Below are 26,520 nucleotides of genomic sequence, written 5' to 3'. Positions count from 1 at the left end.
AGAATTATCTTTGATTCCTCCCTCTCCCTAACCCAATCCAGATTTCTTTCTATGCCTGTCTCATATCCAGGAGGCTGGGCTCAGGACCGTGAACAGAGGCCGGGCTGAGGCACAGAGCTGAGTCTGAGAAAAGGGGTTCTAATAAGAAGGGTCAGCAGCTCCTTGGGGAGGCTCCACACCTTTTTGAACACCAAGGCTCTGGCCAGCCAGGCTGAGATGAAAGCTCTAGCTACCCCTCCTCATTTATATGTCCTTCATCTCCACCGGGTCTTTGAGACCAGAACCTGTTTTGTTTTTCCCTTTATTTCTCTAGCACCTAAGACTGTTTTTGGCATATGGTGGACTTGTTAGGAAAATAAGGTCCAAATTCTTTTCATAGCTTTCAAGATCTTCCACAATCTGGTTGAAGGCTACCTTTCCTTGCCTTTGTGTGGGAAAAGGGCAAAGTCATTTTTATATTAACTTCATTAAACAAACATTTGACAGCTAACTATATGAGCAAGGCACTATGCTAGGCATGGGAATTACAATGATAAAATAGCCCCTGTCTTCAGAAAGTTTACAATCGAGTGGAGGGGGATTAAAAAGTCTGCACAATTAATTAAAAGGCAGAATGCAGTTAAAGCACAAGAAAGGCACAAGTCAGGAATGGAACAGTCTAGAGAAAGGGCAGATCCCATCTTTCTGGGACAGTGGGATCAGGGAAGACTTCAAGAAGGAGATTAAAGCATTTAAGAGAAAGGAGGCTTGAAGGACAGTAGGACTTCAAAGGGTGAATGTTCAGAAGACATTCCAAGTACTTAGAAAGACAGGAACCAAGGTTCTTTGAAAACAGGAATCTCTCCTATTCCTCTCACATTCCTAACACTCCAACTAAACTCCTGCTGCCCTTTCAACCTTCCTTAAAGAAAAGATTTGATAGGCAGGGGAGCTAGATAAAATGGGAGACAGGACTCGGAGATCACAGTCACAAATTCAGAGGGACTTTAGAAGCCTTTGAGTCCAACTCCATTTTACAAATGAAGAAACTGAGATTGAAAGTGATTTGCCCAGGATCATATGGCCATTAAATGTCAAAGGCTGAATTCAAATTCAGGTCTTCCAGAATGTGAAATAACTATTTTTCACTCTAGTAAAAAGCCATTTGCCAAGATCTCCACTGAGGACAAAAGGAAATAGTATCGATTTTGCTAGAGAGAAGTTGACTGAAACCATAAATAAGAAAACAACCTCCAGATGGGGGGGGGGGGTAGAGAGAGGACACCAATTCTAGGGAGCAAAGGGAGTTGAGAAAGTATCCCCTTGGAGAACTTGAAAAATAGAAGTTTCTCCCTTTCTCTATTTCTCTTCCTTCTCCCCCCCCCTCCCCGCCCCCCTTCAGAGAGCAGGGAAGCCACAGGGTCCGGAGGCAGAGGTTCAAATGGGACCTCTCTCATGACTTCCACCTTTAGATCTGGAACTGCTCAGGAGGCTATGAGAGTCTGTTGTGATCACGGGAAGGAGGGGGGCATGTGTCGAAGGTGAGAAAACCCATGTCTTTGGGAAGATGACCCCTCACTAGTCTCTCTCCATCCTAGGCTAAGCCAAGCTGCAGGAGGCTGGGCTCAGGACCGTGAACAGAGGCCGGGCTGAGGCACAGAGCTGAGTCTGAGAAAAGGGGTTCTAATAGGAAGGGTCAGCAGCTCCTTGGGGAGGCTCCACACCTTTTTGAACACCAAGGCTCTGGCCAGCCAGCCTGAGATGAAAGCTCTAGCTAGCCCCCCTCATCTCAAACCACCCGCCCCCCCCTACTCCGCACAACCCACTTCTTTCTGCCTCCCATGAAAAGGAGCCGGTTTTAAAATTAATGTACCCACGGAGGCGGTGGCGGCGGCGGCGGCGGCGGCGGTGGCGGCGTCTTTGCGCACAATACAGAGGGGATATTATGTGCCCAGAGAGAGAGCGTGTTTTGTTTGGGAGAAGCAGACAGCAGGGTTGTGTTCTGGTGGTCATCTACAAACAGGGAGAGGGAGGGGAGGGGGCGCGGGAAAGGCCGGGCAGGAGGGCACACTGCGCTCGCTGCCTCGCACGCACTTCTCCCAGGCCAGGTTCACAATTAAGCCCAGTATCAAACTGAGAAAGCATCGATTGAGGCCAGGAGGGCCAGAGAGCGCTGGCTCTGTCCCCGCGCGGCCGGCGCCGCCACCGAGCCCGGAGCCGGGGAGGACGCGTCCGCTTCGCTTGGCCGTGCCCACGGCGAGAGGACGCCTGCTGTGTCCTCCGGTACATGATTAATCGGGCTCAGGGCAGGAAGCTGCAGGCGAGGATTCTGCGACAGGCAGCGCAGGGGAGGCGAAGGGGAGGGAGGGAGGGAGGGAAGGAGGGAGGCGGGGGGGGGGGGGGGGGGGGGAGAGAAAAAAAAAAGTTTTAACGCTTTGAACGCTGGATCCAGCACAGGAAAGGCCTAGCCTTCTGGAAAGAGGAGGAGGCGGCGTGAAGGGGTCGGGGGAGAATGGGCCTAGAAGAGGAGGGGGCATAGGACTATTTTTCTCCCTGCTCTGCTCTCGGCCTGGCCCTGGGTGGTTGCTGCCTGTGCCCAAAACGGAGATCAAAACCGAGGTGCCGCTTCTGAGCACTCAGACAAAGGGCTGTATTGTTCTTTCTGAGCTAGGGTGTTTGCTCGCTCCCCGCTCGCCCCCCACTCCTCCCCCTACCCCACCCCCGCCAACCCCTCTGCGGCCCAAGCTTCAGGAATCTGGCTGGATCCGGTGGCCCCAAGTTATAAGGGACCCAGGCATCCGGCTCTCCCAGTCGGGTGGGAGCCGGGTGTGCCTCCCTTCCCCCACTCCTCGGGCTCACTGCACCTGCGGGGCTGGGGGGGGGGGAGGATACGGTAGGGGGGAGGCCACTCTCTCCGACATCCGGGTCCTCCCGCCTCCCCCGCCTCATCTCGCCTGCGACCTTGCAGCTGGGGCGTGCCAAGGAGAGATTAGAGACAATTAATATATTAGGCCTCTAATTGCTGGGTTTGGGGGCCGAGGGGAGGGGGTGCTGCAGTGTGGCAGCGAAGCTGCGGAGGGCGGTGTTACCCTGAGGGAGGAGCCCAGCTCTCTAGTACCAGGGCTAGCTAAAAGGCCTCGCCTGCCAGGGCCTCCCCCAACCTCCTCTTTCACCTTCCTCTTGGAGGGTGCATCTTAAAAGGCTTCCAGTGTAGGACTCAACATACACATGAAAAGTCTGTGCCCTTGAGACAGACAGACAGACCCTTGCCCTCTGCACTAAGCCTCCAGTCCCAGCCCGACCATCCACACTTGAGAGTATGCAGATGGCCCTAAATCCTCACCCAGGAACATATCTTTCATCACCAGACACTCCTGCAGATATACACAAATCCTAATAATTTCTTTAGAAATGGTGTTATTGCCACTAACTAGCAGGGTGATCTTGGGCAAGTCAGTTCCCCATCTCTGCACCTTCAAAGAGAGAACAGGTCTAGATTTATTGAAAGATTCTCTCCAGCTCCAACAGCCTGTTTCTAAGATTGTCCTCAACCCTACCTTATCTCTTATACGCTTCCCCCAGCCTCCCCACCTCAGGGCATGGGGTTCCAGTATTTTAGGTCCCCACACAGCCACATCCCTCCCAGGATTGTACCCTGGCTGCCACAGTGGTGAGACCCTTCCCTCCAGCCCAGCTTTCTGGCCTCAAGGCAGCTGCTGTTTCCTGCAGTTTCATTCCTTCCCTCCACCCCCCACTTAGACAGCAGTCCCCCCCCCCCCCCCAGACACTCACACCCACAGCCCGAGGTCTGTGGCTGAGCCGTGTCATCTTTAATTAAAGGCAGCCAGAGCCGAGCAGAGAGCCTGGGATCTAGCCCCGGCCTTAGGAACTCCAGCACAGCAGTACAGCATTGGGCTGGCAACAGGGATGACCTGGGGCCAGGAGAGGTGGGGAGAGGGGGAGCTAGGGAAGTGGGGGCTAGCACGGAGGCCCTGGCTTTTTCCACCAGCCTGTGAGCTGATCCACCAGGCTAGGCGAGGAGTGTGCTGGCGTCAGCTCCGAGGTGTCCCTAGCTAATCCGCATGGCTGCTCCGGGCGGGGGAAGGGAGGAAGAAGAGGAGGAGGAGGAGGAGGAGGAGAGCAAGGAGGAGGGCTGGGGTGGTGGTGGTTGTTTTTTTTACACTAACTGAAGCAAGGAGGAGAGGAAGTGGAGAGAGAGCAGGGCCCCTGGGGACAATTGCAGAACCAACTGCAGGCCTGGGGAAGGAGCAGGTTTGGCTTTGGCTGGGGAGAAGGCAGTCCTGGGGGGGGAAATGTCTGCGTGTGTTCAGTGAGAAGACAAACAAAGAGACATTCACCAGGCTTGCCCCTCCCAGCCTACCCCAGAGCTGGCTCCCTCCCTCCCTCCCCTGGGGAGTTTCTGCCTTTGCACACCTCTCACCCCCAGAGCTCAGAGCCATTCCCAGACCCCTTCCCACCCCCAGTCCTACACACGGGCCTTCCACAGACCAGAAGACACAGAGGGACCTGTGGTCTTCCAGTTTGCTAGACTGTTTGGGTCCTGCCTCCCAGCTCCCTTTAGTGTCAAGTCCAAACCCCAAAGCTTCCCTTGAAGATGAAAGATGGAAGAAGAGGCAATGTTCCAAAAGGCCAGGTGAATGCAGTCAAACGAAGCTTTCTCTCTAACCAGGAGGTCATTCCCTAGCCCCTGTCCCACCCACCCACAGCCTTTTAGCCCACCATGCACCCAGAAATTCAAGTCTCACCTTGGCATTCAATAGACAATCATCACCACTCTACTCTAATAGAAGGAATAAAGGTCCCATCGTTTATGTCTTGGCCTTGATCACCCACCACCAGCACTGGTCATTCACCCTTCTGTTCACGCCTCAGCTGAGAGAGGACTCAGAGACCATCTAATCCAAACCCCTCATTTTACAGATAAGCAGGTCATACAGTCTGAAAGAGGTTGACTTGCCCAAGGTCACACAGGTAGTAATGGCAAAAGCTGGGATTTGAATCCAGCTCCTCTAATTCCAATTCATCCCACTTTCCACAGTACTACAGTGCACAGAATTGCAGGAATCAACTCAGTCTGAGGCCAGATGGTCAGCATCCATGGACAGAGTCCCCTCCATGGTCAGTATGATCTCCATGGTCTACAGTCTATAGTGGATACTAGTTAAGTTCAATGCCCTTTTTCTGGGGGTGCATAAAAGGCCCATAAAGAGGGTTCATATCCTCATAGTGTCCTTGGAAAAAGGATTGTGGAGAAAAAAGGGAGGGGTAAATAAAACTGCATTAAAACCCCCATGTCATTGTTATTAGATCATAGATACAGAACAGGAGGGGGTCTTACAGAGTATTCAGTTCTGAATTATCATTTTACAGATGAAGAAACAGATGCAGGAAGGTTAAATTACCTGCCCAAGTAGTAAGTGGAAGGCCACTTTCTAGGCCACCCAAGTAGCAAATGAAAGACTTAGGATTTGAACCCTGACCCTTTTTTATTCCAAATTTCCATGTTCAGGACTAACCCAAATCTTCTCAGAACTCCCTCTTATATCCTTCCTGGAGGATGTGGAATTGGCCCACTGGTTCATGATAGCCCACTGGGCTACCAAACTTGGGTTCAGATTCTGCCTCAAATTTTACTAGCTATAGAGTCTTAGGCATGCCATTTAAACTCTGGGGCTATTACTTCATCTGTGAAATTGGATGATAATACCTTTACTCCCAACCTCACAAGATGGTTGTGAGGAAAACACTTGGCTAACTTTAAAAGTGCTATTTAAATATGTTTTATACAATGACTGATAATGTAAATGAAAAAAAAACAAGAACACACACACACAAACACAAAACCTGACCATTGTGTTGTGATGACCAGGAAGGAGTTAAGAAAATGAATCTTCCCCATTTCTTTACAGAAGTGGGGGTCCTGTGAGTGTAGAACATTGTATATGTCCTCTGACTTGGTGGAGGTATAAATTGTTTTTAAGTATCCATTCTAAAACAGAAGAACAGCAAGAACTAGTCAATCAGATTAAGTGACTTGACCAGGGTCACACAGTTAGGAAGTGTCTGAGGCCAGATTATATATCAGTTAGGCTGACCAGATCTTTGTTTATTCTTTATTACAAGAGACAACTTTTGAGATAATGGGAGTGAAGGTAAATTTGGCCCATAATGTATTGGGAACATCATGCTAAAAGACATTCTTTGAATGAAATAAAATCTATGAGGAAAGAAAGAATGATGTCTTATCTGCTTCTTTCTCTTCCCTCCTATATCTGAATCAAAGTACCCTTGTTAGTACTCAATAAAGACTTATAGAGTGATTAAAGATTAAATTGTTGAGCAATTAAACATTTTTTAAAATAAAATTTTATTTGCTGAAATGAACATTTTCTCCACCCCCTGCCTCAATCTACTCTTTTACTGAAAAAGAAAGAAACCTTTGTAGCAAATGTGTATAGTCAAGCAAACCAAATACCCATGTTAGGCATGCTCAAAAAATGTCTCAATAGTCTGAGTCCATCCCCTTTCAGTCAGGAGATGGCCAACATGTTTCATCATGAGTCCTGTGGAACTGTGGTTGATCCTTTCATTGATCAGTTCTTTAATATTTCAAAGTTGTTTGTCTTTATCATTTTGTTATTATAGAAATATTTCTCTTGGTTCTACTCACTTCACTCTGTATCAGTCATACAAACTCCCAGAGTTTCTCTAAAACTCATCTGCATCATTTTTTACATGACCAGTATCCCATCACATCCCTATACCATAACTTGTTCAGCCATTCCCCAATTGATGAGACCCCTTTGGTTTCCATTTCTGTACCACTACATAAAAAGCTGTTATAACTATTTGAGGGGAGTGGTTAAAATTCTTACCTTCCATCTTAGAAGTAATACTATGTATTGGTTCCAAGGTAGAAGCACAGTAGGGCTAGTTAAGTGATTTGGGGGGTCATACAACTAAGAAGTGTCTGAGGCCACCCAAATCACTTAACTAGCCCTACTGTGCTTCTACCTTGGAACCCAGAACCTCCCATCTCTAGCTCTGGCTCTCAATCCACTAAACCACCTACCTGCCCCCTATAAATACTTTTGTACATAGGAGGCTTTCTCCAAAAGCAACTATTTCCCCAAAATCTAAACTAGAGAGTCTGAGGCTAGGCATCCCTGGTCACCAACCTCTTGCTCCTCACCTATATCTATGCTGGTCCCTCCCACAACTGGCATGACAAATCTCTCCCAGTCTTTCTCTTCTGGCCTCTCACCTCTAGCTTTAATTCACCATTGAGGAGTCTGACTCATTCTCTCTCCACTGTGACCAGATGAGGAGGATTGTAAAAAGAGGCCTGGAGTTGGAGGCAAAAGAAACCTGGGCTCAAAATCAACTTCTGATTCTTATAATATGTGTGTGTATGTGTGTGTGTGTGTGTGTGTGTGTGTGTGTGTACACAAGAGCACCTGATTTCCTCATCTGTAATATTGGGATGATAATATGGCAGTATTAATTTCCTTATAACAGTGCATTGTGAGGATCAAATGAGCAAATGTGAATGCAGCACCTTGTAAACCTTGAAGTGTTTTAAAATAAATGCCAGCTGCTATTGGGCCTGGATTTCAAAGATGCCCACTTCACTCTGTTGGGAGTTTGGGAAGACTGGTAGAGGTGATAGTAAGGTTTCTGATTTAGAATTCTGATTCTAGGACACATTTCCTCTTCACAGAATCCTCATTCTCCCTCCACTGGTCTTCTGTTCCCAGAGTCTCTGAGACACAAAGTGTCCTGAAATCCTCAATTGGCTGTGCTGGAAAAATATGTTTAGAAGGAATTTTTAAGGTCTTTTAAGGTACCTAGGGCTCAGTGGATTGAGAGCCAGAGACAGGAGGTCCTGGGTTCTAATCTGACCTCGTATTCTTCCTAGCTATGAAACCCTGGGCAAGTCACTTCAAAAAACCTCCATTGTTTTTCTACCTAGGAAAGAAAGAAAGAAAGAAAGAAAGAAAGAAAGAAAGAAAGAAAGAAAGAAAGAAAGAAAGAAAGAAAGAAAGAAAGAAAGAAAGAAAGAAAGAAAGAAAGAAAGAAAGAAAGAAAGAAAGAAAGAAAGAAAGAAAGAAAGAAAGAAAGAAAGAAAGAAGGAAGGAAGAGGAAGGAAGGAAGGAAGAGGAAGGAGGAAAGGAAGGAAGGAAGGAAGGAAGGAAGGAAGGAAGGAAGGAAGGAAGGAAGGAAGGAAGGAAGGAAGGAAGGAAGGAAGGAAGGAATCTAGAGACATCAGGAGGAGAGAAGGAAAAAGCTGAAAAACCACCCCTAGAAGTATTCACATGTCACTAGGTTCCTCCTGTTGTTCAGTTGTTTCAGATATATCTGACTCTTCATGACCCCATTTGGAGTTTTCTGGGCAAAGATCCTAATGTGGTTTGCCATTTCTTTCTACAGTTCATTTTACAGATGAGGAAACTGAGGCTAACAGAGTTAAATGACCTCCCTAGAATTACACAGATAGCACCTGAGTTTAGATTTTAATTCAAGTCTTCCTAACTCTGGGCCCAGCACTCTATCCACTTTACCATCTAGCTACCTCCTGAACTATTTCAATAACTGGTTGGTGGCTCTGCCCTAAGTCTCTTCTCCATTACAGTCCATCCTCCATTTGACTATCAAATTCATCTTCCTATAGTATAGATCTGATCATGTCAGCCCCCCACTCAAACTCCACAGGTTCCCTATTACCTTCAGGATCAAACATAAAACCCCATTTAGATTTTCAAGATCTCTACATCCTGGCCTTTTTCAGCTTTCTCATGCCTCACTCCCTTTCATGCACTCTACAATCCAAAGACACTGGCCTCCTCACTGTTCTTTCAAAAAGATACACAAGCTCTGGACTCTGGACTTTTTCTCTGGCTGTCCCCCATGCACAGAATGCTCTCCCTTCTCATCTCACTCTCCTGACTTCCCTGGCCTTTTTCAAGGATCATGGAAAATTCTACCTTCTGCAAGAAACCTTTGCCAATCATACCCTTAATGGTAATACCTTCCCCCAAGATTATCTTCAATTTATCCTGTTTCTCTCTCTCTCTCTTTTTTTTTTTTGGTCCATGGTTATTTGTACGTTGGCTCCGCCATTAGCTTATGAGATCTTTGAGAAGAGAGTCCAGCTTTTTGGCCTTTGTATCTCAGCACTTACTTAGCACAGTACCTGGCACTTAAGAGTCATTTAATAAATTATTTTTTTTTAAATAACCCTTACTTTCTGGCTTAGTAGCAACCCTAAGAAGGGCAAGGGCTAGATAAACAGACTTAAGTGGTCACACAGGTAGGAAGTATCTGAAGACATATTTGAGCCCAGGTCCTCCTAGACCTGGTTCTCTAGCTACTGGACCACCTCACTGCCCCCCCCTTTAACAAATTCTTGACTTGGCTCAACCTAATAAGGTTTATCTATTGGCTGTGGCCAAGGTGGGAATCTTTTACCAAAGATGGAGGCTTCCTGGATTGACTCCATCCTGAATAGAGAGGTCAGTTCCGTCCTTATTCCCAAAATGCTCATAGCAGAAAAAGGTAATAAAGTCGAGGGTCAGTCTTCCTGATCTCTGGAGCCTTGGTCCCTTTTAGTTGATCTCTCTTCTCAAGTCTCCAGAGTCCAGAGGGACTTTGAAAGCCTCCTCTTACCTGCACTTACTGTCATCATCTTTATTAGGGCATTTATGTCCTTGTCTTATATTCTCTGCTAAACTCTATGTACCTTAGGGGTAGAGTTAGAATCTTAATCATCTTTGTAACCCTCAGAGCCAAACACTTAATAAATGTTTGTGAAATTGAATTCCTCTCTTAAAATGGGCCGAAGAGAGAAAGGTTTTCATGACTCTGAATGGTATGAGTAATCATTGAATCAAAGAATGTCAGAGCTAAAGGAGACGTTCCTTGGAAATGTTTGAGTCCAACCCTTCCTTTTACAGCTGAGGAGACTGAGGCCCAGAAAGGAAATGGAAATTGTCTAATAGGGTCACACAGTGAATTCATGACAAAACCAGGAAACTTGGGTCTCCTGACTCTCAGCTCAATGAAGGACAGATAGTTATCACATATAGGAGAAGTAGAGGGTTATCCCAGACAACCTCTGCCTCCACATAGAGCTGTCTGCAGATGGAAGCCATCTTCAAAGACACTCAGAACCTAAGGCCTCTTTTTTGCTAATCCCATTAAATCCTTAACTAGTCTACTACTGTAGTGTCAACCTGATCTCTCTCCCTCTCTCTCTCTCCTCTCTCTCCCTCCCTCCTTCTCTCTCTGTATCTCTCTCTCTTCCTCTCTCTCTGTCTCTGTCTCTCTCCTCTCTCTCTCCTTTTCTCTATGTCTCTGTATTTGTTTCTCAAACATATACCCCAATGACCCTTCCTGTCTACCAAAATCTCCAGGAATGGTGATCCTCTCATTACCCCCAAGGAAGAATGTGTTTTAAGTCCCTCCCTTGCCTTGATTCCTTGGTGCCAGTGAACATCCTCTCCATTTCCCCAGCTTCTGTCCTTCCAATGCTATCTTTTCCCAGAATCACTCAGCAATGAATCAGCTTAATAATAGGAACACCAGGAAATTCAAGACAGGGAACCAGAAAGACACATGCTCAATCAGGGATAAGGGTCTGAGTGGAGAAGAATAGGGAGAACAGAAGGTAGCCCTGGGTGTGGAAAATAACCATGAATTATTTGCATATCGTTTAAGTTAAATCCTACCCACCCTCCACCAAAGTCCAGTCAGGGTAGTCAGGCACCAGGCAATAAAAACTGACAATTTGGCTCAGAGGAGAGAGCCCTCACTCATTAAATAGGAGACAGACCTGGGTCCTTGGGCTCATTTTCCATTGGCATTGAGTATTCCTCTGAGCTTCACTTTCCTCATCTGTAGAATGGTAGAATCCTTGAACTGTATTTTACAGACAAGTTGGACATGGAGAAAAATTCACATCAGCCAAGGGGCAAAAAGATGGCATAGGCTAGGCATTGGGGGAAACCTAGATGAATAAGAAAAGGGCCTTATCCTGAAGGAACCCACAGTTAATAGGGGAAATGGGATCTATACAAACATAAACATAATACATGTTCTAATTTGATAAATGTATCCCAGCTCTGGGACAGCTAGGTGGCTCAGAGGATAAAGCACCAGACCTGGAATCAGAAAGATTTTTCCTGAGTTCAAATCCAGACACTTAGCTGTGCAACCTTGGAGAAGTCATTTAACCCTGTTTGCCTCAGTTTCCTCATCTGTAAAATGATCTAGAGAAGGAAATGGCAAACCACTCAAGTATCTTTGCCAAGAAAACCCCAAATGGGGTCATGAAGAGTCAAACACAATTGAAACCATTCAACAACTACAAAAATCCTAGCTTTGCTGTTTACTGGGGGGGGGGGGGGGGGGGGAGGAGGGAAATCACTTAGGGAAATCACCAGTCCTCTCTGGATATCAGTTTGCTCACCTGTAAATGAACAGTGGAGCAAAACTTCAAGCTTTAAGTCCAGATTCTCATCATTCGTTAAGCATACACTATGAGACCAGATGAGAGAATTCTTTTAACTGGTTTGAGATCAGGAAAGACTATAAGGAATGGAGTAGCCTTAACCAGGAGAGGATGTAAACATACAAAGATTTTAGCACACAGGTGGTGAGCTATCAAGATAGGATTGGAACCCAGCTCCTCCTAAGCCAAGCTCTTTCCACTTCTTCAAGCTGCCTTCTTTGGGAATAGGGGTGTCAGCCAGGGAAGAGAGATATTTCAGGCAAAGAGGCCTGGCAAAGTCAAAAAAGTAAGAGGGCATTAGGGCAAGATCTGGGAGAGGTGGTAAAGAGCCTGAATCTCATCATTTCTGCCCCCTGAACATTATCTTTAGACTACCATTTTCCATGAGGAAGCAACAGGAATGGTCAATAGAAAGAAATGAATTTTGAGTCAAGCAGAGGTCCTGAATTAAAGTCTCAGTTCTGCTATTTATTGTTTTTTTCTGAAACTCTCTAACATATGTTCCTTTCCCAAGAAACTCATCGTTATACTGCAAGATTGGATCTCCCTGGTACTAACATCTCATTAATATTCTTCACCCTTTGGATTGGATCCTATGATTAGAGCACATGATCATGGGTTCTAGGGCCTCTATTTAAAGAGGAAGCCAAGCCATTTTTCTACCTCATTGACCACTAGCTACACTTATTTTGGACTTTGCTGAAACTCTCCAACATGCCCCTCTGTTCTGGGTACCTTCCTTCTCTCCCCTCCCTTTGCAGCTTCCTTTTTGTGGTTTGTCTTTCTTCATTAGATTGCAAGCTCCTTGTGGGCAGGGACTAGATGTTTTTATTAGTAACTGTATCCCTGGTCTTCTCCCATTAGATTGTAAACTCCTTAATCTATATCTGTATCCTCAGTGCTTAGCACAGAGCCTGACACATAGTAGGCACGTGACGTTGATTGATTGATAGACTGTGTGATATTGGGAAAGTCACTTCATATCTCTGAGGCTGTTTTCTCATCATTAAAGTGAGAGGGTTGGCCTAGATAACCTTTAAGACCTTTTGCAGCCCTGAAACTATCTATGATCCTAATCATCTAGCCCCACCTGACTGGCCCCTCTCCTGAGGACTTTCCATCTTATTTATGCTAATCCAAGTCAGGTACTGTCAACTGTATCCCCACCTCCACCCCAATCACCAGCCTTTGCCTCTGCCAGTCTCCCCCTGCCACTGCCACCACCCACGCACACACCCTTTATCAGAGACAGAAATTAATTTCCCCTTGGCATAAACTGGTTTTGATGAGCCCATGTCTCTGGCTATTTATCATGGATGTCGCTGGAAGGGAGGGAGAAGCATGACTTATGGGTGTACTCACCCTGGTCTCTGCACTGCCTCTAATGGCTCCATCCCTGTCCCCCTAAATCAGTCCACAGGCAGGTAATAGGTCTCATGGGATTTACATTGGGGAGGGGTGACTGGGAGGTGCACCAAGGTTCCCCTCCCAGAGCCTTGGGTGGGAGCTAGCCGCCCCAGCTGAATATAGAAACAGGAGGTGACTTCATCTGGCCAGAGGAGAGGCCTGTTGTCTCTTAACCCTGGCATCCTTGGGCATCAGATTCTACCTGCACCTGTCCCATATCCCCCTTGATGCCTGGGAGGGTGGAGGGGTTGATTGCTAAAAGGTGGGGACTCAGTCCAAATCAGAACCTTTGAAATCCCTCTCTCCTGCTCTAATCTTTGTAAAATCCACCCAGCCCTGATCCGTCCCCCCCCCCTCAGACAGACATCTGGCTTCCCTTCCTCTCTCCCTCCCCTGTTCCTTACCCACCCTCCCCCTTTCTCAGCCTCCTCACGGGTGTGAGGCTCTGTGACTCCCTGCAGTGGCCTCCTCCCAGGGAAGAGCTCCCTGCTGTGGGCAGCAGATGAAGTGGTTGTCAACCAATCAGCATTTTCCAGGTGGCAATGTCTCCATGAAACTCTTACTTCCTGGGGACAGACTCCTAGGGGGCCAAAGTGGTCTTTGGCCTATTCTTCCCTCTCCCTTTAGCAGTGCTTCTGGCCACCCCATCCCCCTAGCCCAAAGCCTGCCCTGGCAGATTCTGTTCCTGCAAGGCCCTGCTCTTAGGGTGCCAGCACAAAGCCTTGCTTCAACATTAGCTGATGAGACTGAGAATGTTCTTCCTGCCAAGGAGGGCAATCTCTATTATTTGTATTTTGACAAAAACCAGACTGAGTCCCAAAGAAATGAAGCTCTAACAGTAGAATTTCAAGCACTCTGACAGACATTTGGGGACTAGACATCAAGATCCTTCCTAGGAACATCCATAGAGCTTTCTCCCCCTGTAGCTGTCAGATTCCCTTCTCTAAGATGGAAGAAGGACTTGAACTAAATAAGACTTTCGCATCTAATGGCTGTGTAACCTGGGACAAATCATTTGGCCCCTCTGAGAGCTCCATTTCCCCCATCTATAAGTGTGAACAATAATATGTGTGTTTAGAAGTTATTATAAGGCTCACATGAAGTAATGCTAGAATGAGAGCACCTATCTCTCAGGGTTGTTGTGAGGAAAGGGGGAGCTAATCTTTGTAAAACTCTTTATAACCCCCCAAATCCTACATTAATAATAATGAGAGTAATCATCGGTACTGTGCTTGCACACACATATATACTCCCGTAGATATAGATAGACCTCTATGTATGCAGAAGATAGCAAACCACTCCAGTATCTTTGCCAAGAAAACCCAAAAGGGGCTCAAAAAGTTGGGCATGACCGAAAAAATGACTAGACAACAATGTCATGTGTGTGTGTGTGTGTGTGTGTGTGTGTGTGTGATGTTCATGAAAATTTCCATATTTGAAAAGTACTTTTAAAATATTAGCTCATTTGAACTTTACTACAACCCTAGGTGGTTAGCACTATTATTATCCCCATTTTATAGATGAAGGAACCAAGGATGAGAGGTTAAGCCACACAGCTCAAAAGTGTCTGAGGTTAGATTTGAACTCCTAGTAGTTGCCTCAGAAATTCAGCTATTATTTCCCCATGAGGTGTTCTCCTTACATATTTAATCAATGATCATTTCAATTCAATTCAACAAACATTAAATGACGACTATGTACTATTGTGGTTACTGAGGAGTGGCTAGGTGATATAGTAGATAGAGTACAGGGTCTGAAGTTAAGAACACCTGAATTCAAATCCAAGCCCAGGCACTTACTAGCTGTGTGAACCTGGATAAGTGCCCGACATTTGCCTCAGTTTCTTTATCTGTAAAATGAGGATAATAATAGCATTTATCTCCCAGGATTAGTGTGAGGATCAAATGAGATACTTGTGAAGCACTTAGGATTCATGTCTGACACATAGTAGGTGCTATATAAATGTTAGGTATTATTATGATAGAGAATCATATAAGGTACTGAGGATGAAATAAAGCAATCCTTGCTGTTCAAGAGCTTACAATCGAACAGTGTGGAGAGGAGTACACAAAATCTTTTGTTGTTTAGTCATTTTTTAAGTTGTGACTGATCCTATTTGGAGTTTTCTTGGCAGAGATACTTGAGTGGTTTTGCCTTTTCTTCTCTAGTTCATTTTACAGATGAGGAAACTGAGGCACACAGAAGCCTATAGCATAGAGTATAGTATCTGGCAAAATGCCCAGGAAAGGTACCAAATCATAAGGGGATGGAGGATGAAAAATGGAGACCTTTCCCCTCTCAAACACTCCAGTGTGGTTCTATTTGTAAGGTCATTTGGATCAGAATCAGAGACTGTTAGTTCTTAAGAGGTCTCTTAGAGATCACCTAGTCCAATCCTCTCATTTTATGCTTGAAGGAACTGAGGACTAGGGACTTACCCAAGGTCACACAGCTCATTAGTAAAGAAGTCAGGACCAGAGCCCAGGGCTCCTAAATCCCACAGAACAACACTATCTGTGGAACTCCCTCAGAGTGGAGGAGGCTCTCTATGTGGGAGCCCATGTCCTTTTTTTTTCCTCCTGGTTCTGTGGACAGATAGTTCAATAATTATCTCCCTGAACCAAATCAATACTAGCAGTTCTTCTGGGGAAAGTGGGTCAACTGACTCTCCCATAGCTTCACTCATTCACCACTTCTCTGACTTCTCAAACCTCAACACCCTTTCCTGTCCATTACTCCCTTCTACCTCCTCCTCAGGCTGTGTCCTATATTGTCTGAGTCTAGAATATAAGTTTCTTAAATTCAGGGGCCCAGGTAACTTAATGCTTAGTATATAATAATCTTTTTGTTATTGTTCAGGCATTTCAATCATGTCAGGTTCTTCATGATCCCCATTAGGGTTTTCTTAGTAAAGATAGCAGAATGGCTTGTCATTTTACAAATAAGGAAATTGAGGCAAACAGGATTAAGTGACTTGCCTAGGGTCACACAGCAATGAAGTAGATGAGTCCAAATTTGAACTCAGATCTTTCTGATTTCAGGTCTGGCACACTATCCACTGTACCACCTAGCTGCCCCAACAATCTTTTTATTAATATTCAACTTTATCTTTATCTTTCAAATTTATTTGTATTCATGCTCATTTTACTCATATTCAAATTTTTACTCATAATCAGTCAGTCAATCAGCATTTATTAAGTCACTCCTGTGTGCCAAGCACTGTGCTAGGATCTGGGAACCCAAAGCCAAAAAGGAAAGTCTTTAGCCTCTGTGAGCTTACTTCACTCATTTCTGTTCACAGTGGACCCTCTACCAGTCATATGGACTAACTGATACTGGGAGCCAAGGGAGGGTGAGAGCAACTCCCTCTTTCCCATGATGCTCCATGACCATCCAGTATGTAGGGAAAAATGTAACCTCAAGGAAGAGGTTAACAACTCCTGCCCTTGCTGCAACCTCAGAAATGCACGAGGTACAGTTCAGATTTTGGACAAAGGTCTGAGTGGGTCTTATTTTATCCAAATGACTGCCTTGCCTGTGGCTCTGAGAGCTGGCTCTGGGTTCTCGTGACAAGCTCAGGCCTATGACACCCCCCTCCTCCTTTTTCTCCCTCGGGCCCAGCTCCCCGCCTCCCCATGCAGTTCTCCCACCCCCTACCCAGCAGGAAAGTAGGAACAGCTCTTCAAAGCCAACAGCCTCTGAAATGAGGCCGCGTGAGATGGCGGCCACAGCAGGAGGAAAGCACCAGGCTCCCCCAGCCTCCCTCCTGTGTTGCAGTCAAGGCTGGATGGAGCCAGGCAGAGCCCAGCCAATCATTTCCTCTGGACCAGACTGGCTAGCCCCACCCTGCAGAGTCTGAGGAGAAGAGAACAGGGTGATGGGGGAAGAGGACCAGTTTTACATCCTCGAAATAGGATATCTTCTAAGACAGACAAAAACTATGATACAAATGTGTATATGGCATTTCTGAGTGAGCAGTGGCTCAGGCACTCTTGGCCTAACTCCTCCCATCCTGTCCTAGCCTGGATGCTTAGACTGAGCGGTTATATGGAGACTGGTCCTTCTTATCTCCAGGGACCCATGCTGGAACCAGACCAGTTGCCAGGGGAATTCACAGCATCCTAGGATGTCAGAGCTAGAAATCATCTCGTTCAGTGCCCCTTGGTCTTCAGGGAACCCATCCATACTGCCTACCAAATATGAAAGGAAATAAATTCTAGAGTTTTCTATGCATATACACATAAGAAATCAAATTCTTAGATATTATATGTTTTGCTGTCCCCAGAGGTGGAATCAGTGGGAAGGAGGGAGAGAATTTGTAATTCAAAAATGAATATTTTAAAGATTTTTACATGTAATTGGGAAATATTTAGTGAAATAAATAAATGGATTAAGAAATATGACTCAATAGATCTTCATAAAGAAAAATTTTATTCAGTACATAAAAACATTTTTTGCTAATATTTTGGAATATTTCATTAGGATAATGCAGTTTTTTACCCAACAGTCCCAATAATCGCTTGCCAAGTTTTTCATGCCCCCTATGAGTATGTATGTCCCAAACTGGAAACCTTTGTTCTAGCCTATCCCCTTATTTTACAGCTAAAGCCCAAAGAAGCTGAACCATGTTATAAAGCTGTCCTAAAGACTAACCCCACCAAACACCCAGTCCTTGAAAGAAGAAAAGAAATTAGTAGCTTAAGTACCTACTACTGCTCTGTGCCAGACAGTTACCATGTGCTTATATAAGTATGATCTTATCTGATCTTCATAGCAACTCTGGGAAGTAGGGTCATATTTTAATCTCAATTTTACAAAAGAGGAAACTGAGGCTAACAGAGGTTAAGAGACTTTCCCAGAGGTGACCTGCCCAGAGTCACATAACTAGTGAGTACTATACTATGATAAAACTGGATTTGAACTAAGGACTTCCCAACTCCAAAACCAGCTCTCTCCGCTGTGACATCTACCTGCCTCAGGAGCTGCTAGACATGACAGTCAGCAGGCTGGGGAGAAAAACATCTGGGTCAGTGAAGCCCTCTCTGCTCCCCATGGCTCAAGAAGATACCCAGAAGAGTTGTCTTGCATAGTAGACAACACCTCCCTTCTCAGACTGATAGAAATATTTTCTATGGTTAATGCAAGAGAAGAGAATTCAAAGTTTCTACTCAAAAAGTTCTTCCTCAAGCTTGTCTTCCATCATCCAACAGAGTAAGCAAAGATGTGTATGATGAAACAAAGAAACTCAGAAAGATCCATATGAACGGATGCAGACTGAAGTGAGGCTAAGAAAACAATGTACAGAGTCACTACAACAATGTAAATGGAAAGAATTACAACATACCAAAAAAGCAAAAGTAAATGTAGTTAGGTAGCACAGTGGATAGAGCACCAGGCTTGGAGGATAGAGGACTTGGATTCAAATCAGGACTCAGACACTTCCTAGCTCTGTGACCTTGGGCAAGTCACTTAACCCCAATTGCCTAGCCCTTACTTAGAAGTGATACTGAGACAGAGGGTAAGATTTTTTTTAAAGGTAAAATTATTAGGATCAAAGAGGACTGGAATGAAGAGTTAGAAGCTACCCCTCTTTCTAGAGGTTCATAGGTGTTACACATTGCACATTTTTTAACATTTTCATTGTAATGATCTGTTGTGCTTTTTATTCCTCTCTAAAATATACCGTTATATGGGATGTCTCTGGGAGAGAGGGAGAGATATTTAGGATAACTCTGATGGAAACAGAAAATATCAATAAAACCTTTTTTTTTTAAGTCAAAGCAGAGCATGTAATGGGCAGGGGCCAGCCACATGGGCTATGAGGCAGGTGTGTTGGGATAATACACCAGGGATTGCCCTCTCCTGAGTGGGCTCAGGATAGCATATCTCTCAAATGCCTAGAAAAAAAGATGATGACAATCTGATTGATTGCCAGCTCCCATCTCCCACCTGTTTAAGCTAATTATTTTTGTAGAAGTCAAACATTCCCCACCCCACCACCACCCCCAACCTCTCCTTGGAATGGAGGATATCCCATGGGTGAGGAGTGAGGCCCCTTTCTCTCTTTACCATCATGTCTAAGATTTGTGGAGTTCAGAGGGTTGCTTCTTGGGATTTTCATATAATATCCCCATCCCCATTCCTCTGTCACTGCTGCCTACCCCTGCCCCAAACCACCATCTCTCCACACACACACTCACTCTGTAGCAGTCAGCCTAGAATATAGAGTCTGACTAAAAGTCCAGGATCTAGGTGGGGGTAAGAAGTGGCCCCCTAAGGCCATATTGCCTTCAAGACTTCAAAATCCTCCATCCACTCAATCTTAATTCCAATAAACTTCAGCAAATGTTTCTTAAGCATTTACTAAACACAGATGATAATGGCTCAGCACTGAGACAGATACTAGGGCCTGACATGTCAAAATTCGAGAAATATACAGAAGAGAAAAGATGTTTCAGCCAGAAAAAATCACAGGCAAACAGGACAATTTTTAAAAAACTATATGTGAAATGTATTATTAAATTTAAAAGAAGGGGGCAGCTGGGTGGCTCAGTGGATTGAGAGTCAGGCCTAGAGACGGGAGGTCCTAGGTTCAAATCTGGCCTCAGACACTTCCCAGCTGTGTGACCCTGGGTAAGTCACTTGACCCCCATTGCCTAGCCCTTACCACTCTTTTGCCTTGGAACCAATTGACAGTATTGATTCCAAGATGGAAGGTAAGGGTTTATAAAAAAAAAATTTTTTTAAGAAAAGTAAGCTGTACATGAAGATCCACAGTTTCATCTTTTTTTCGGTTCTACTATGAATATGAATATGACCCTTTATTTGGTTTAATTTTAGAATAAATTAAATGAAGGGATGAATTAAAATGTGTATAAGGCACTATCCATGCTCTCATGAAGCTTGAAATATAGGATGGGAAAGACATATTATCTCACACATACACAGTAACAATATGATAAATGTTAAGTGCCTAAACTTAGTAGCCATGTTGAGGGAAGAGATGGATTTGAGGAAAGATGATAGGATTGACAAGTCTTGGTGACTAATTGGATATAATCATAGCTATTTTGTTTATAGAGGACTTTAAAGTTTGCAAAGTACTTTACATGTCACCTTCATTTGAATTTCACAATAACTCTTCAAGGTAGGTACTAATACTAACCTTACTGATTTGGTGGTAAATGGTTAACAACCAGCTACCTAGGAGAAGATACAATGTACATAGACTTTTTTTTAACCCTTTCCTTCTATTTGGTATCAGTTCTAAGATAGAAGAGCAGCAAGAGGTAAGCAATCTGGATTAAGTGACTTGCCCAGGGTCACAAAGCTAGGAAATATCTGAGGCCAGATTGAACCCAAGTCCTCTCAAGTCCAGGCCTAGCTCTCTCTATTCATTAAGCCATCTGGCTGCCCTTAAATACTTTTAAGTTTAATTTGCACCATTAACATTTTCTCTGTTATTGTCTTAAGTGTAGATAATCAACCAACAAAACATTAAGTCAATCCCTGATCTGTAGCATTTGCCAATTTCCAAGGTGTGAATGCTCACACTGAAAATGTGACCATCTTTGAGCTGGCTCCAACATACTCCTGATTATCCTTCATTTTACAGATGAGGAAACTGAGGCATGGGCAGGTTAAGTGACTTGACCAGGATCACACAGTGTCCAAGTCAAGGTTTGAACTGAGATCTTTCTCACTCCAAGTCCAGCATTCTATCTGCTATACTGCTTAGGTGCCTCAGATAATGGCTATGTGACCTTGGTCATTTAACCTCCCCTTTAGCCTCAGTCTCCTAAAGATACAGGAGTAGGAAGATAATGAGTTGAGAATGACTCAGAGGCTGTGAACCTGGGTAATTGTGAGCATGGTGACTTACTCAATAGAAATAGACTACAATTGGAGGAGAGATGTATTTAAGCAATAAGCCTATATAGAATTGCCACCAGGATGGGGAAGTGACAGCACTTACATCTGAGTCCTAAAGGTTTTCTTATTCCCAAACCACTTTGTATCACCAGATCTGCAACTCTGTTTTGTTACCATTATGACATAGTCCTTCTTAAGCTATAAAGGGGATTTCTTCAAACACATATCCATTCTGGAGGAAGTAGAGAGAATTCTAAGTCCTTCGGATTTCAGAAGTCCATTGTCTTTCTCCCTGTCTCTAGGGGAGGGGAGTGGTACCTCATGGAGTCCAGACACTCTCCCAATACCTCTGCTGTAAAAATATGTTGTTGTGAGAAGGGCCCTTTCTACCTGTTTCTTAACACTGGGACCTAGGGATTTGGAGGTGGCTGGATTCTGGGAGGGAAGAATAGCCCTGGAGCTCAGGAAGAGCAGATGGGTGACTGCAAAAAAGGACTAGAGAAAGACTGGAGTCCTAAGCAGCCAGACAAAGGATGACCCCAGGCAGGGCCAGGCCACCCCCCCTTCTTGCTGGCTCCCCCCCCTCCCCTGCTGTCTGCGGCAGGCGGCTTGGCAAGGACTATGAGCCAAGCCTGAGTTCCTGCAGAGCGTGCTTAATGCAGAGCCGGTGACATTTCTGCCGTCAGAAGCAAAACAGGAACCCGGCCATTTTGATTGAGGGTGACCAGATCACGTTGGCAATTTAATCAGATTAGAGCGTTAGGGTTTTGGCCAAGAAGTGGGTTCCTACAGTCTCCCAGCCCTGCCTGGTTTTCCCTACTTCCCCCTGAAAGCATCAGAACCATGAGCTCCTCACCTGCAACTCTTTTCTGATGCCCAGGAACCCCAATATTGCTCACCAAATGGTCCAAGAGATCCTTAAATATGTTTTATATCATCTAAAGTTGGGTGGGGGGATAAAAATGTGTCTTGAGTCACAGAACCCCCAAGCACTCACCACCCCCAACCAAAAGCCAATTAATCTAACTAATTCTGGCCACACAAATCACTGGTAAGACAAAGCTCATTCTAGACCAAGGATTCACCACTTGGGTTCCATGAATTAATATTCAATAAATTCTATTTCAGTAGAATTGGCTTTCTTTGTAATCCTGTGTACTTTAGTTTATGCATTTAAAAATATTATTCTGGAAATGAGTCCATAGTTTCCCTCAGGCTGCCAAAGGGGTCCATATCGTACACAAAAATGGTTAAGAAGCCCTGTTCTAGACAAGGAGGTATGGATTAGTAGAGCTAGAAGAGACCTCAGAGAGGCAGGAAGAGGTAATGGAAAGAATTCTGGCTCCAGGTTTAAGTCAAATTCTGCTACTTAGCTACCTGACCTGGGACAAGACCTAACTGAACCTCAGTGTCCTCGACTGGAGAATGAGGAAGCTGGACTAGATGGACATTGCTATAGTCCCTTCCAGCCTTAAATCCTATGAACTAATTCAAGTTCCTCGATTTTACAGAGGAAGAAACTGAAGCCTTAAATTTTTTTTTGAAAAGACTTTTCCAAGATCTCCCAGTTTGTAGAGGCTGGAAGCACATATACATAACCCATAAAACTAAAGACAATGGGAGTCGAGGAACTAGCATGTGAGAGAAATAACTTGGAATCTGAAGGGTTAGAAATTACCCTTACACCTGACCCCCAAGTACAAAGAAGAAAAAATGTGGGAAGAGGGTAGGACTCTGGTATTCCTGCTGCTGTTGCTGCTGCTGCTGTTTCCCAGTCACCAGCACCATTTAGCAATTAGAGGGTTAAGTTTCCTCCCCGTACTTGCTGCATTAACTGGAAAGGAATGAAGTGTCAACTATGTTCTCACCACAGCGGGCTGTTGGATAGCAACCCCCCCCCCAACCAACCCACCCCTCCTCCCCTCCCACTCCCCCCTCCGAGTGCGTAACGCACACCTCCCACTGCTTCGCCCAAATTATTCCCGATCCTCTGGGGACTCAGGATGCCAGACGAAATCGGCAGCCTGGCTCTGATTCATTGCAGAAGGATGCGGATGTAATATTCCCTCCTTCCCCAGGCTTTCCCGGCCAGGTCTGCGCCCCTGAGCGACCACTGGCCTGGGTCTAATCGGGAATGGGGTTCTAAGGAAACAGAGGACGCGTCTGTGCATGGCCTGGAGTGGGGGTTGGGGAGAGCAGCCCTATTGCCCTCCCTGTGTTCTCAACACCTCCCCCTCACCCACTCAACCCCACACCACCCCCCAGTTCCTGGGATCTGCGGAAGGCAGGCCTGGGCGCGCTAATTAGCTTCCTATTTCGCAGTAAATAGGTCTGATTGGCGGTAATTTCCTGGCTGAGCCGCCGGCCGGGGATCGTTTGTCTCCGGCGCTTGTGAGCGCCGGGAAGGTGGGATGGGAACCTGGATCAAAGGCAGCTTTCCTTTCCCCCTACTAGGCTAAGCAGGCCTGAAAACGGGTTTGAAATGCCTTCTACCCCCCCCTTTTTTTTTTTATTTATAGTGCGCCGTCTCCATGGCAACCGCAGAGGAGGTCACGGTAGCTAGGCCCCCGCGCGTCACCCCGCGCTGCTTGCCAACGGCCTCCGGGATTATGGTCTCGAAGACTCTCCCGCCCCTAGTGAGGGAGGGGGGGGAGAGAAGCCTTCGACCTGAAGGGTCCCGAACTGGCTAGACCTATAGAGGGTTACCACACCCCCGGCCTCCTGGGACCCCTGCCCTAAACCACGGGGCAAGGAAGATGATGCCTTCTGGTCCTTAAAGAGAGCTTGGTGAAGGCAGTGGGGCGAGACGTGGGGCCCGTGGGACCCAGAAAACCCATTGGTTAATCCAGGCATAAATAGTATAAACTGAAATGAGCCAATTCGGGAAACTCGGGCCCCAGGACTGAATAGCTGCTATCCAGGCTCCCTTGTAGTTTTATATCATACGTTATCTAGACAGTATTACCACTTCTACATAGTACAGTTAGGAAAACTGAGGGACGGAGAGATGAAGTAATTTTGTTCAAGGTCGTACAGTTTTAATCCATTTGCAGAGGCTAGACTACAGCCAAAAAAGCCCTTACTCCCAGACCAAAGATATTTCCTCTTTATGGGTTCTCTACATTTTAATAATAGTCCTGGTCCCCTCCCTGCCCCTTTCATCCCAAAGGCCGAAGTGCTATACTGTTCTTGGCTCAGAGCCCAACTCCCCACCCCCACCCCTATTCTGGACAATCCGGCCCTAACCCTGAAAAACTGGGGAGCTCTCTCTCCGCAGTGATAGCAAAAGAATACTGTGGGCTGGTGGGTTGGCAACCAGTCGCTGGAAGAGATCATTGGGGAATATATTTAAATGCACGGGTTAATAGCATGAGCTATAGGCAGAGTATTGTAGGGAGGGGGGAGGCAGGGGAACACTGGGCTTGGAATAAACTAGTTTTAAATCCCAGCTCTGGTCAGTTTGAGCAGGTCACTTTCCCTCTTGACGCTGCAAATTTCCCCATCTGCTTTCCAAGGTTTCTTCCAAGCCCTAAATACTATATACCTATGTCTTGTGTTTAGTTACATGTGTATGTCTTGCACAAACAATATATGTTCATGTGTGTACACGGGTGGCTCTGAGTCGGTGGGCACTTGGGATGCATATAGATGCCTCTAGTTTCTGCGTGTACCCCATAAGCCTGTGTGTCGCTGGCAGGGCCAAGAGTATGCCTCCCTCCTGCAAGGCGGGCTCATTATCACCTCCGTGATTAAGGCCAGCTCTGCAGAGGCAGGGAGCCGGCGAGCCGCAGAGAGCCCGGCGCCGCGCTCAGCCGCCCTAGAGGAGCCCGCGCCAGCCCGCCCGCCGCCTGGAGCGCGGACAAGCGGAGGCCTGGAATCTCTACAGCCCACTGCGTCCGCACACGAAGCCCTGGAAACCAGGCTCCCCGCGGCCACTGCCCGCCCCAGGCCTTCAAGCTCCATAGCAACAGCCTCCGATCCTTTCCCCTCTATCCCCACCCCCATCCCCACCCCCAGGAGCACCTGCCCAGCAGCGATTGGGGAGACAGACCCTGGGGACCTCGAGAGGGTGACAGGATGGGGAGGGTGAAGGAGAAGGAAGGGGGTACCAAGCAGTTCTGCGATCCCACAGGATGTTGTCTCTGGGGCTCAGAACGGGGGTCGCCCCTGCCTGACTTCCTCCAGACCTCCACCGCTTCTCGAGCTCTCCTCCGCCCCCACCACCACCCCAGGCTCTAGCCAGGCCAGGGGAGGGAGGGAGCTAAATGGAGCGCTTGGCCCAGTTCTCACAGTCTCTACGAGCCATAGCGGGGCAGGAAGTCCCAGACTCTATTGTGGCCAAGATCCTGGCTCCGACGCCGTCCCAGGCCCAGAGTGGGGAGGCAGGAAATTCTGAGTGATTATCCGAGTCGATCCCCCTGGGTGTGGTGCGTGGGAGAGGAGCGGGCCAGCCACTGAGGGGTTAACCAGGCGCCCCAGAGGCTCTTTCCGCTGCTCCACAGGCGCTGGCCGGTTGGACTCGAGGCTCCAGCAAGCTGACCATGTGACCTAAGAGAGAGAGGCCTCAGAGTGCCTACCCCGAGGCCCAAGCCGGGCCCTTAAGTCCCTTGGTCGCGGTAGAATGGCTCTCCTCAGGAGCAGGAACTCGGGCTAAACCCGGCAAGGGTCCTGGTCTTTGCCCAAGCTGGGTTGGGTTCCCTCCGCCCAGCCCATCACAGCCCAGGTTTTCCATCCGGCTTCAGCTCAGCAGTTGTCAGGGGACCAGGCTGACCTTCCTGAGCAGAGAGTTTCAATTAGCCGCAGATCAGATAAGCAGGCCCGAACGGTATCTCCTGGACACCGAGGCTTTTACTCCGCCCCCCGCCCCCTCCTGGCTCCAAACCGGGTCCAGATGATAGAACAATGCGCTTCCTAGGGAAGCAGGTTCCACCTGCAAACGTGGGGAGCAGGGTTATCAACAAAGAAGAATTTCCCCTACCTGGAGCCTAGGGCATGCCACTCCTGGGGGACTAGAAACAAAAGGAGAAGCCTGCCCCCTCCCTGAGCTGGTTCTAGCTTGCCAGGAGGCTTCTTCTGGATTACAGACTTCTGGTGGTAGTCCCCAAGCACTGTTTGCCCTCTCCTGTGACACCAAGCAGACCAACAGAGGTGACTTCATAATGATTCCTTAGTAACACACAGATATTATAGAGAGCACTTTGCTTTCCTCACCCCCATTTTGCAGGCCAGGAATTGAAGATGTGAAAATGCCCAATCAGCTAGTAAGTTTCAAAGGTGGAATTTGAACCCAGATCTCTCCAGGCTCTAAGTTTTGTACATGCTTTTCACTAAGTCACATTTTCTATAGCATTAAAGTTTGTGTTTTCCTATCTATTCTCAACATCTCTCTTCTCCTAAAGGCAGAACAGCAGTAGATGGAAGGAACTTCCTGGAGGTCAGTCTGTATATATCTTTGGGTCTTATTTATCTTATATATCCCTCAGGTACCTACCATAATACTCTGCACATATTTTAATATTTCCAGGGATGCAAATAATGGAATACTAAAATCCCCGAAGATTCAAACTTACTGGTTCCACCTCCCCCCCCCCAAAAAAAGGGTGAGGTAACAGGAAAAATGCATTCTCAGCAATGAAATTCTGACCAAAAAGAAGTATGTTCAAAAAGACTACAAAATGGTGGGCTAGTACTGTATCTTAGACATTGGGGGATATCAGATATGGATGGCCTAC

The 26,520-nt window shown here is 46.4% G+C and overlaps 2 long non-coding RNA genes across 4 annotated transcripts in view; one reads left to right on the top strand and one right to left on the bottom strand.

Moving 5' to 3' along the window:
* Window positions 1-1,920: 1,920 nt before the first annotated feature.
* On the bottom strand, window positions 1,921-25,928 carry LOC130456366 (uncharacterized). 3 transcript variants are annotated; one of them, XR_008915117.1, is made up of 3 exons: window positions 25,767-25,922; window positions 10,832-10,917; window positions 1,921-2,308 (listed from the first exon to the last, which is right to left on the bottom strand). It is a non-coding gene; the product is annotated as an uncharacterized LOC130456366 (long non-coding RNA). The 3 variants fall into 3 exon arrangements; XR_008915115.1 differs by lacking the exon at window positions 10,832-10,917 and having other exon boundaries at window positions 25,767-25,928; XR_008915116.1 differs by lacking the exons at window positions 1,921-2,308; window positions 10,832-10,917 and adding an exon at window positions 23,802-25,336 and having other exon boundaries at window positions 25,767-25,928.
* The window catches only part of LOC103093058 (uncharacterized), a 35,717-nt gene continuing 35,006 nt past the window's right edge, over window positions 25,810-26,520 (top strand). The window contains exon 1 of the long non-coding RNA XR_457697.3: window positions 25,810-26,222. This is a non-coding gene — a long non-coding RNA (uncharacterized LOC103093058). The remainder of the gene's footprint in view (window positions 26,223-26,520) is intronic.

Source organism: Monodelphis domestica, chromosome 1, assembly GCF_027887165.1.
Source record: "Monodelphis domestica isolate mMonDom1 chromosome 1, mMonDom1.pri, whole genome shotgun sequence".
In the NCBI taxonomy this organism is placed as follows: domain Eukaryota; kingdom Metazoa; phylum Chordata; class Mammalia; order Didelphimorphia; family Didelphidae; genus Monodelphis; species Monodelphis domestica.
The sequence above is the reverse complement of the archived record's forward strand: the minus strand, read 5'-3'. Positions and strand labels throughout refer to the sequence as shown.